Below are 12,115 nucleotides of genomic sequence, written 5' to 3'. Positions count from 1 at the left end.
AACATTTGCCGAAACACTTTAACATTTGCCGACACAAACTTAAGTTTGTTTTGGCGGATAGACCGCCGGTACCTATGGATGGTACGAGTGTGTTTATGGTCGTTAAACATGTTTTGCCGTTCTGTCAAAACCACCTAGGCCAATTGACATGGTTTTGCTCATCACAATATACTTTCTCTTGCGCAAGAGATACGTACTCTTGCACACGAGAAAGTTACAGGTTCACCAAGTAGGAAGTGGAGCTGTGCCTTTTACACACAGCTGTTTGCTGTGTTTACCTTCATTAGAACAGCTAAAGAGTGACTGCAGGCTGCTTCGTTATAGCAACACACACACACACACACACACACACACACACACACACACACACACACACACACACACACACACACACACACACACACACACACACACACACACACACACACACACACACACGCACACACGCATGCACACACACACACACACATGCACAAACAGGACCTGTAAATATGGACAAATGAACTGAGCTACTGCCTTCCAATAATCTCTGCACTTATCTCTCAGCTGTTGGCGCCTGGCGAGCAGGAACATAAACCCAGTGACAGAATAAGGGTGCAGCAGCTGTATTTTAGTCGCGTCCACTCTGCTGCCACCTCCAATCTACTGATTTGTAACCGAGGCCTGGCACATCCATTGTAACTGTCAGTTAGACATTAACACAAAATTACTTTTGCATATTAAAAAGAGGAATGCTGCAGCGGCGAAAGTTGCAGCATTCCATAAACGCCTATATGGCAAACGTACAACTTGAAGCATCTTAGTGTTTAGGACAATGAGAGAACTAAATAATATATAAGGTAATGAAAAACAGATGGATGTGCTGTACACCGACACATATTCAATTGCTAGGGAAACAGCAGGAAAGGCAGGTCTGCCCCAGTTTAGTAAATTACAACCTAGGAAGCTTTTTAGATAACTGTACAGCACAAAGAGATACAAAATGTCAGATAACTTCGCTCTGCTGTTGGGAGGTTTATCCACCAAAGTTGCAGGTCAGCATGTTACTGTAAGCTCTTGAATCTGGAAATTGAATTTGAAGCCCTTACTATGTGTGACCTATTTGCACACACACACACACACACACACACACACACACACACACACACACACACACACACACACACACACACACACACACACACACTTGTAATACTGAATAGAGCAATAAATTAGATGGACTGTGTGAATATGCTGCCTGCACCTTTCTGAGTTCTGCACAGTGAACTGGGCCAGTGTGAACTGTACACTCAGCAATCTGTAAATGATTTCTGATGCTTTTAAATTCCCTCACAAACCCCCGCTGCTGGGAAGAAAAAGATCTGTGGCAAGGGAATAGAGAGATAAAAAGACTGGGAGCTGAGGAGGAACGATTAACAGATAATGACTGACGGTTGTCTACAGCAAAGAGGAAAGGTTAAGAAGGAAAAGTGTAGGATACAGCACCAGGGTGACAGAGGTTAGAATGAATGTTTATATATATATTTCATCTCTTACAGCATATTGTTAATTAAACATCAGAAGGTAATATCCAGACAGCTCACGGATGAGGATGAGAGAGAGAGCACGGCTTAGGATCCTGCTGGCAGAGTCTGAATGTTGAAACGCTCACTGAAGCACTGAGTCAGTGTCTTTGCAGGACACTCTGGACAGGGAAACTGTTCCAATTATAGAAGTATTTTCTCCATTTGAACACTTGGCCCTGCAGCCACCTTTCTGCACCTCAACAAACAGTGGTACTGTAGGAGCTCCACTCTGTCTGAGTCTAACATTCAAAAACTTGTTTTATTATTGTTAAATGCAGAGTCATTTTTAAACAATGGCATTTAGATTATTTTACTTTGTGTCGGGGAGGAGTACATATGAATACACTTTTAAATACAAGAGATAAGTGTTGATAAAAACAGCCATCAGTGAACATTATGATTTTGAGAAAAGCACTTCAATTCATGTTTTCTAACATCAAGTCAAGGAGATTCAGGTTATTTAAATGGATGCTTTGGAGATTATGAAACAGGGATGTCACAATACCAGAACAACTAACAGATAACAAAGACTAGCTAAACTAATTTCAACACATATTTGTCATTCTCAATATAGCTTTATCAAGAAAGAAAAGGGCTCTTCCTCTAGAAACACTAATGGTGAGATAAGAGGTGATGTAGAAAAAAAAAGCATGTCACATTTTCAAAAATATGGCATCCATTGATAATGTAATGTTTCTTGTGACAACAATATCAAACCACTTTTTCTGTCATTTCTGAATCTGGTCTTCTTGAAGCTCTTTTTGATGAATAAGCCGCCCACATTTCAATAATGGCACCTTTTCTCATGTTTGCAACACAAACAATATCAAAGTAGTGAAAACAAAGGCAATGAAGCTTGGATGAGCTGTTGCCTTACGGCGGTGGTGGGTGAACAGATGATAACAAGGATACACAGAGTCTGAGCCTCGAGTGACACATCTCTACTTTCACCAGTTAGAAACTCAAAGCATCTTTTATTCATTTAAAACTGTACACTGACTGAATGACTGACTGGAGGACTGACATTGACAGACATTGACAGATGAACTCACCAAAAGGTATAGAAAACAAACAAAGAGAAGGTCTTATCCATGGCTGCTCCATCGCCTTCACTGTCTTTTTTCTAGTCACAGTTTATTATAAAGCAATTCTTTGATGCAGACCTTAATATGCCACTTATATTTGTTTTTTCCTCAAGACGCCCAACACTCTTATGTATTATAAGTTCAAGAGACCATGTTGTTCGGAGTCTGAATCTTGCACTTAAGTCCCTTTGGATAAAAGCGTGAGCCAAATGAAATGTAATGTAATCATGAATTCTTTACTTTCATTTCATCACCCGTAAGACCCAAGAGTCTGATAAATGATGTGTCTTTAATCACATTACTATATTGTGTCACTATTTTAGAAGAAATGGTCCTTATCCAAGCTCACAACTCTGTAGCTATCCAGGGGGTGTTTCTCAATCTCGAGTAAAGCTGCTCCAGAGCCACTATTTCAAGCATACTACGTCATCGAGTGCCGCCGAAGGAATGTTCCAATGTCCAGCATACTTGGAATTCTACCGAGCCCAGCGTACTTTGTTTGGAGACATTTAGAGGCTGCACATGTGTAGACTCCGCGGTCTTAAAATCCCCACAATGCTTTGCGCACGGACCAATTTCCTCAAATCTGTGGCGGAAAATGTAAGGCGGGGCCTCTCATACAGTATGAAGCACACCTGCACACTTGCTAGCCTGTTTCACTCTTTGTTTTCCGAATGCCAGGAAGTATTCTTGCTTCTGAAGCAAGACGCTCGGAAGATATGTGCTACCAAGCAAGCGTACTCGACATTGAGAAACACCCAGGATTTCTTCACCAAAGCACACCATAGCNCTGTGCCTTTTAAGGGCCGGACACACCAATCTGACAACAAATAACTGACACAGACAGACCCCGACAGTTGCGTCGCCTCGCGTCTCTGCGTTTTGGCCATGTGTCGCACTGGAACACACTGCAAAGACTTCAGCTGACGGCCAAGACGCACGTGGGAACTGCGCATGCGTGAGTGGCAATAACTCTCCTTACCAGCAGGCGGCGGTAGTGTGTATTCGTCATTCAAAAGAGGCAACAACCGGAAGACAGACTGCTTGATAACTGAGAGAAGAAGAACAGACAGCGTGATATAAACAAACAACAAACAGCGTGTGCGTTCCATTTTCACTCTACAGCGAGAAGCTCATGGGGCTTTCCCGAACCTGTGTCGAGAGCTAGAGCTCAATGAAATCTCAGATTTGCCTTCTTAATAGTTTGTTTGGGTCCTTCACTTCCGTTTCGCTTCATTCGCTAGCTGAACAGCCAATCAGAGTGATTTCTTTTGCCGACTGCCTTTGGTCGACTGTTGAATCGGCGGGTTTTCGGCCGAAAAGGCGTCGGCCCGGCTGAAAAGACCCGACGGTGCGGGACACACCAATCTGAGTAGGGCGTGTAGGTCTCATCGTAGGTCTCATCTCATCGTCGTCCTGACGCCCACCGACGCCGATAATCAGCCTGGTGTGTCCGTGCCTTTACACACAGCCTTCGCTGTGTTTACCTTCATTAGACAGACAGCTAAAGAGAGCCTGCAGGCAGAAAGTATATCGTGATGAGCAAAACCATGTCACTTGGCCCAGGTGGTTTTGACAGAACGGCAAAACATGTTTAACGACCATAAACACACTCGTACCGTCCATAGGTACCGGCGGTCTATCCGCCAAAACAAACTTAAGTTTGTTTCGGCAAATGTTAAAGTGTTTCGGCAAATGTTAAAGTATTTCGGGACATGTTAAATTGTTTCGGCAAATGTTAAAGTGTTTCGGGAAATGCCAAAGTGTTTCGGGAAATGTTAAAGTGCTTCAATAAATTTGTCTCTAGCTTTGTAAAAGTGTTTTGCATCTTGTTAATTTGTTTTTTTTAATGTTCAATCGTTTTTGCTTCTGTAAATTTGTTTTATAAAATGTAAATTTGTCTCAAGCTTTTTAAAGCGTTTCACACTTTGTAATTGTCGATTGCACCTCTTATTCACCGTAATAATGCCACACAGTAAATCCCCACTGTGTGTAGAAATGTGCATCGTCTGACAAAGAGAAGACTATCTATAGCACTTTGATGACTAACAGCGGACATTTGAAGACTGCAATTACTAGATGTTGTGTAGGTTAAAGTTTTCAGTTTTATTATCCACTACAGATTTAATATTATCTTTTACTTGTTTATTTGTATATATTCAGTGGCCACCTGAGTAAACCTTTCTAGTCTGAGACAGGGAACTATTATAGACAGGAAAACCTGAATTATGTGTGGTATTCAACAGTTGCTGGAGATTCTTGTCCATTTCGATCATGAAAAGTCTATGGAGCAGACCCCTGTATTAGTCGAACACTGGCTGGACCTGGCAGATGCTACGCTATCATTGCCCAGGGACCTAGTGAAGGGTCAATGGACAATCAGCGGATGCAATTACCGTAATTTTCGGACTATAAGCCGCGCCTTTTTCCCTATTTTTCGACGCTGCGGCTTATATAACGGTGCGGCTAATCTATGGATTTTTACAGCTACGGCCAACACCTTTAAACTCTACGTGGCCCTGTGTGCCTTGGCAGTCCGCGGACCCCCACCTTTAAGCGGCGGGTTCCAGCAGGAAAAGCTGGAGGCCGGAAAAGAGTGAGACAGGTAGTGCGCAAAAGTAAAAGTGGAACCGAGAGTGGTATGCCGCTGCTGCGGATTATATTCAGGTGCGCCTTATAGTCCGAAAATTACGGTAGTAGTTTATCTCTGTATTCAAAATCCAATTGCACCATCCTGTGGTAGTTTCCCGTTTTCTTTGACTAGCAAAGTTCAGTTCACGGTTTTCACACCGGGCTAAACAAATTAAACTAAAGCAGCTAATACCCAAGTGTTTGTTTGAACTGCACACAACAAGCTGGGCGTGAAAGTAAATATCCCCCAGACCTAATCTGGCCCCAAACAACAAAATCACTAACATCACAATTATTTGCCATTCCGATGTTTGTTTTGAACAACAACTGGACTTCTTCACCATGTCTGCATACTTTGCACCGAGTTGCTGCCTCGTGATTGGCTGGTAGGAGCAGGTGTCCACTTCATAAAGGGACCACTGAGTCTAAATAATAAATGTTCAAAGGTCGATTTTCTATTTTTCGTTGTCCACCTCCTAAGGAAAGGCCAGGGGTCGCAACACCATCCCTGGAGCTTTAAAGGACTGTGTGTCCTTTACGTGACACATCAGAAGCAACGGTGATCATCCAAGGTTGAACTCACAATTACACAACACTGTTGACTGTGAAGATTAATATATAAAAAAAATAGGTATACATGTGGCTGACAGTTGCAGTATCACAGTTCCTTGTGGAGCCGATCTGAACAGGTTCAAACGGTCCCTTTGCGTCTCTGGTCCCAATGCTTTGACAGTGATACATTGTAATGGTGACTTTCTAGTCATTACCCTTTTATCCCGTCCGTCCCCTAGGTTGGACATTCTTTATCAAAATAGTCCCTTGTTCCCCATCTCTCTTAAAATATTCCCGCTGGCCCTCTTTTGCTTCTCTCCCTCTTGGACATCTCCCCAGAGACATGCGACACACTGTAATGGAATTTTTCTATCGTCAATCTACAGAGGGTTGATGCATGGCTCCAATTTCCCCTCCACCTGAGCGGCTGAATCACTGTTGAGTCCGGCAATGGTGGAGAGAGAGAGAGAGAGAGAGAGAGGCCATGAGAAGCAGCAGAAAAAGAGGAGCATTTAAGGAGCTGGAAAGATAAGGCAAAGGGAATTAAAGAAGAAAAGTTTTGAAATAATATAAGTTATTTTCACCGTCTGACACTCGCAATATCATAAAGCCAGACACACACACAAGCACTGAGAGCTTTTTTTCTCATTTTAGTGCAACCGCGATAGGCTGTCTATTACAAGCCCTGCTGGGCCAATAGCACAAAGACTATATACTACCCACTGTTTCTCACACTTTGTTTTTTTTACAGCTATACAATCGACTTCGCTCTCCAAGGACTTGGTGTTCACTCCACCAGGCGTGAAAACTGGTGGCAGGTCAGCCAAGATTAAATTGGACACAGAAGCCAACCATAATGGGATAACTGTTTAAAGATTGAGGGAGCGAGAGAGGAGGTGAGGAGCAAGAAGGTGAAGTAACCTGTGGGTCACTATTCCCTCCTTACTAAACCAGGAGGCCCTTTATTAGCCTGTCCGACTGATTGGCCGACACAGCATAACACAGCCCTCTGTATCGAGTACAACTCTTTACACTGAGAAGCAGAGGTGGAACCAGAAATGATCTTAAACAAGCTACAGTAGTCACTTCTGAAGGCCTTACTGTGACAGAGGCTATGTATCCACATAGTATTTCTCTCCATCTGGTTTTTCTCCCTCCTCTGTTGGACACATGTGGGTGAGTTTGCTTCAACATCTACACTCTAAAAACAAATGCCTTGGCTCAACAAAGAAAATCAACACAACAGTTTGCATCTATGTTTATTGAGTTAAGATAACTTCTAATGAAATTGTCTTAAAGCAACGAAGTTATTTGAGTTAGGGGAGAAGGCTTTTCCTCTACAATCAGAGAATTACCACTTACTTAATAATTGGTAGCATAAACACAAGTTTTGAAGTTGATTACTCAAAAGATTAAGTTGTTCCGACTAGTTATACCACATGATTTAAAAGGAATTTTAAGTTGTATGTACTTAATTACCCTCATTTGGGATACAAGTTTTTAAGTTGTTTACTCCAAAAATTAAGTTGTTCCAACTTATTTTACGTATGATTTTAAAGGAATTTTTTAACTTAATTACCATCATTGTGAACACACGTTTTTAAGTTGACAACCATTTATAAATTAAGTTGCTCCAAATATATTGTATTCAATAGTTTCTTAGTTTTTTAATGTTTTTGCCTTTAAAGAAAGAAATTAATTGATTCCACAAGAAAATATTAGGCAATTCACTTTTTATTTTGTAATTGCAGTTGTTTATTTCAACACATGATGTTTCAATCAGGAGAGAATTCATTTTGTTTGAACATTTATTGACACATGCCATATGATAAGGTGCATGAACACCTGAATCACAGCTGACNCTGGCCACAACAGACTGGTAGAAGATCTCCAGCATCTTACTGCACACGCGGAAGGATCTCAGCTTCCTCAGAAAATAGAGTCTTTGAGTTCAATAATAATGATTTGATTATAAAATAATAACTTACAGATGGCTATAGTTCTCTGCGTACTTCAATTGTATTGTGCTATTTTTGAAAAAGGAAAAAAAGAGAGATGACCTAAATCAATATATTCTGAATGGGTGACTGCCAACAACTTGCATTTCAATGATAACTCTAAATAACGATCCTACCTCAAGAAGCATGTCCTTGATCTGCTTCACCGAGATTCATTTTTAATAAAAAGCGATATCACAATAGTAACCAAAGTATTTTTACTCTCACAGTAGCCTCTACTACTTTGTACCCTCTCACATAACTATTCACAGTTCAAAGGCTGCTAATGTTGGTCAAACAGCAATTTGCCTACAGTGCAACTACAAGGCCATCTACTGTATTTGAATGACAAAAGATGACACTCACCTTAAAATGTCCTTTGTATATTTCTATTTGTCTTAACTGTCGGAACTTGTCCAGGCATGTTAAGTGGGAGTGTAGGCCTACTTGAAGTCCTTAACTCAAGGTGTAGAACAATTAAGTTATCAAGCCAATTGCATTACTTACTACAACTTAAATTTTGTTTTAAGTCAATTAACGCAGAAATCAGAGTTCAAATGACCCACAATATTAAGTTGATGTAATTACCAACATTATTACGTCAACACAACTTATAAATTAATGTGTGCAACTTAAAATGTTTATATAAATCAATTAACTCACATTTTTATCCTGCAACCATGCATTTAATTAAGTGGTGATGAAAGGACGCCTTAATTTGTTTTTAGAGTGTAGGTTTGGCGCTGGGTCAAAGCCTGTGGTCACAGAGACAGGCTTCAAAAGAGCAAGTTCCCCACAGAGAAAAACCACTTGCGCAAGGCAACATCTGGAGGATATTAATGACACAAAGAACGATTGAGGTTCAGAGCAAAGCTAAACAGGAAGATGTTGTTTTCAGTGGAGAGAAAGAACTTCTTCTGAAGTGCCTGAGGAGTAGAATCAGATGGGAGAGGACAGAAAGGTTCTGTAAGGAGAGTAGGGGTAAAAAGGTAAACAAGGTCGGAATTATTGATGAATTAAACTGACACAAACCTAACTGGGACATTCAGTTTATAATAACATATTCATTATTTATTGGGTTGTCGGAAAGACATTTCCAAGGATGCAGAAGGCGGCTTTTCACACAAAGCGAAAATTGAAATTAAGCTCCCTGCAGTAAAACGTAGTGGACCATTGTTTCCTCATTGTGATGCATCTATTTTAAAGAAAAGGAATCCTCTGTTTTCTGTGAGCAAGCGTCTGCAATCCCATCTGGTACAATGATGTCTTTGTTTATTTGCCTAGCATCAATTTGTCGTCCTCGAGGTTAATAGAGGTGTTCTGTCTGTGTACTGCCGGACATTCAAGGGGAAAATAAAATGGACACGTTAATACTGATAACTTTGTCTGAGTGGCTGGGTTGTCTGACAATTTCTCCTCGTCTAAAACCATCCCCAAATATATTCGTCTTTTTTCTTTCTCACTCCTCTCTGATTTCTTTTGCCCTGGTTAAAGTTTCACTCCAGGCCAGAGAACGCTTACCCTTATGAATGCTAACAAGAGCAAGAGGAAAGATTATAATAAGAGTGTAACACTTTAAAAAAATAAAACGAAATGTCTTCCCAGGTCTGCATGGCCTTAAATATTGAGAAAACTGATGATGGTTTATTTCTGGAGATAAGAACAAGTCTTATAAACTAAATGACTAAAAATGATTTGGATCCAAATGTTAAGACATTTCTTAAACCCAAAAAACCTCAACCCACTTTAACAATCAATCGTGTATTTGAGTAAAATAAAATGTATTAAAGTTGATAGATCAAGTCAACGCTAAGCTAACTGGCACAATACAAAGTATTACACAGAGCAAACAGCTGCGCACTTTGCGGCTACATGTGTCTGACATATATCAAAATTAATTACCATTTAAATCAGAATGACTGTACCCTTCAACAGTGAATAATGCGTGACATTATTGATTTAATGTAAAGGATCTTCCCGCAGTCTAACTGGCTTTATATAAAACAATACGCATACCTGATCTACACAATGTGATGTGTTTTTAATTGTATCTAATGTTTGTGCAGCTGCTGGAAACAGCTGCTCAACTGGACCGATGTCCCTGGAACGAACAATACTGCCGCCCTGACTTTATCTCTCCATTAAATGCAATCACTAAAATGCTCAGAGCCAGGGAGTGTCCCCCGTACAGTTCATCACTGTTCTGTTGATTTTGTTGAAAGCTTTTGTAATTAGTGTCCCGCTGTCTGGCACTCAGTTCCGAGCCTGGGTCAACTGAGCAGCTGCTTCTATTCAAGATGCTAGTTTTGCGTTAGCATTAGCCTCAAATACTCAAATTACCTCAAAACAAAATGTATGATTGGAGGTCCTCCAATCGGAAGATCAACATTGTTTTTCAGTGCCTTCCAAAATGACAGTAAATTGCCTTTATGTACACCTTCGAATTAGCCTCCTGAGACGTGGTTAGATTGAGGCAATAACAAAAACGTTTGGTTATGATAAGGGAAAGTGTGGGGTCATAGGTTGATGACCCCACACTTTTTCAAAACCTTTGACTTGAAATGCAAATTCTTCTGTCAGTGCCTTCCAACTGTTACACATTGGCCTTCAAGTATTTCTTCTGATGAGAGCCTTGAGACTTGGTAAAGTTTAGGCACAGGTTACGGTTAGGGTAAGTTTCTAGTCACAGATTAAATTAACCAGCGCTGACTCATGAACATCCATCTGATAGTCAGATCAAAGCATAACCATTGTCCTCAACCTCATCCCTGATGGGTGTTTATTTAGCCGCTATAAACTTGTTGCAATACTCCCGTCATCCGTTATTGAGACATTTCATACGGGTCTCAAGAGGTCGCATTCTATAAAACATAAACATAGGTCATTTTAAAGGACAAATGCTGAGAACACTCAAAGTGATCAATACGGGAGAACTGTAGAGAACTATCTTCTTTTTTGAAATGTTGTGTTTCCGTGAATAACAGATAAAAAAATTAAAAAAGGGCTCCTATACAAAGATAGGAAGGATTTCTGTTCAATTCTAGTTTTAGTTTCCATTCAGTCTTTTCTGGATGTTAAAGTAAAAATAAAATATTAAAAGGAGATTGTGACATTGTATGTTTGGCCCTGTATCCTACTTGTAAATATTTGTTTAAGGGTTAAGGAAAGTTCTTTGACATGGCAAAATGGAAAAATATATGTATTATTTTAGCAATTTATTGCCTGCTTCTGTTTCCTCTGTCTCTAACATTATCACCGACTTGACACACGACTTCAAAAACCAGAGGAGGAAAACAAAACAGATATTGTCATTTATTCTATATCTTCACTCTTTTCCGACCTATATAGTTTTGACGTCTATCCACATCTAGGTGAAGAACTAAAAGGGAACCTGTGAGAAACGACGACATTCTTGCATGTTTTTATCAAAGTAATCCTCCTGTCTCTGTCCAGGTGTTGTTTATTCATGCTCTCGTCAGTCTGGCATAGAAAGCCAAGCACCCATTTACATGGAAATATCAAAATCCAGTGAGCTGGAGTGCAGTCATGCATTTACACTCAAACTAAATCAAACACACACACACACACACACACACACACACACACACACACACACACACACACACACACACACACACACACACACACACACACACACACACACACACACACAGGCAACAACACAAACACAGGCACAGCTACGGCCACAAACCCTCAGTCTGCAATTTCAGAAAGTGAACAATCTCCTAGGTTATCGAGCGTAAATAAATGAATTCAGAAGAAGATCGCCACATCTTCTTTGGATGCAATATCAGTTGAACACATAAAGAAAGCTTCCGATCTTAAACATATTGGTGGGAATACATCAAAAGTTTTCTCAAAAGAAAGACAATGAAACCTTTAAAAACAAACAATTAAGTTATTGCTTCGTCTCCTCTAGCCTGGTCTGCACAGTCTGCACAGTGTGGAATTGTTTGACTAAAAGGTTGAACATTGTTTACAATTTGAAGGTCACTACAACTGAAGCTGAAGTGCCGGTACAGTAACGGCTCGTCCACACAGCGGCTTTGGAAAAAGCTTGCCGGCGGGCGTGTCTGAAGCTCGACCAACAACCAATCACATGAATCTCCCGCCCCTGGGGATAGGAAGCAATGCGGTTTGATGGCTAGAGCTTGTTGTACTGGCATATGATTTGAATTGGACTGACGCTATCCACCGAAAGCATCAGAAGCCTTCAAAAGCCTGAACATTGCTCAACTTTTGCAGCCTGAAACGCCAGGAAACC

The 12,115-nt window shown here is 40.7% G+C and overlaps 1 protein-coding gene and 1 long non-coding RNA gene across 2 annotated transcripts in view; both read right to left on the bottom strand.

Annotated features, from left to right (window-relative positions):
• Positions 1–1,452, bottom strand: part of LOC104953474 (uncharacterized) — a 4,045-nt gene extending 2,593 nt beyond the window's left edge. The window contains exons 1-3 of the long non-coding RNA XR_799226.1: positions 1,442–1,452; positions 1,290–1,297; positions 169–171 (exon numbers count right to left, since the gene is read on the bottom strand). This is a non-coding gene — a long non-coding RNA (uncharacterized lncRNA). The remainder of the gene's footprint in view (positions 1–168; positions 172–1,289; positions 1,298–1,441) is intronic.
• The window catches only part of asic1b (acid-sensing (proton-gated) ion channel 1b), a 167,647-nt gene that overhangs the window by 115,926 nt on the left and 39,606 nt on the right, over positions 1–12,115 (bottom strand). The window lies entirely within an intron of this gene.

This window comes from Notothenia coriiceps, unplaced genomic scaffold, assembly GCF_000735185.1.
Source record: "Notothenia coriiceps isolate Sejong01 unplaced genomic scaffold, NC01 NC01_scaffold00021789, whole genome shotgun sequence".
Classification (NCBI taxonomy): Eukaryota; Metazoa; Chordata; class Actinopteri; order Perciformes; family Nototheniidae; genus Notothenia; species Notothenia coriiceps.
The sequence above is the reverse complement of the archived record's forward strand: the minus strand, read 5'-3'. Positions and strand labels throughout refer to the sequence as shown.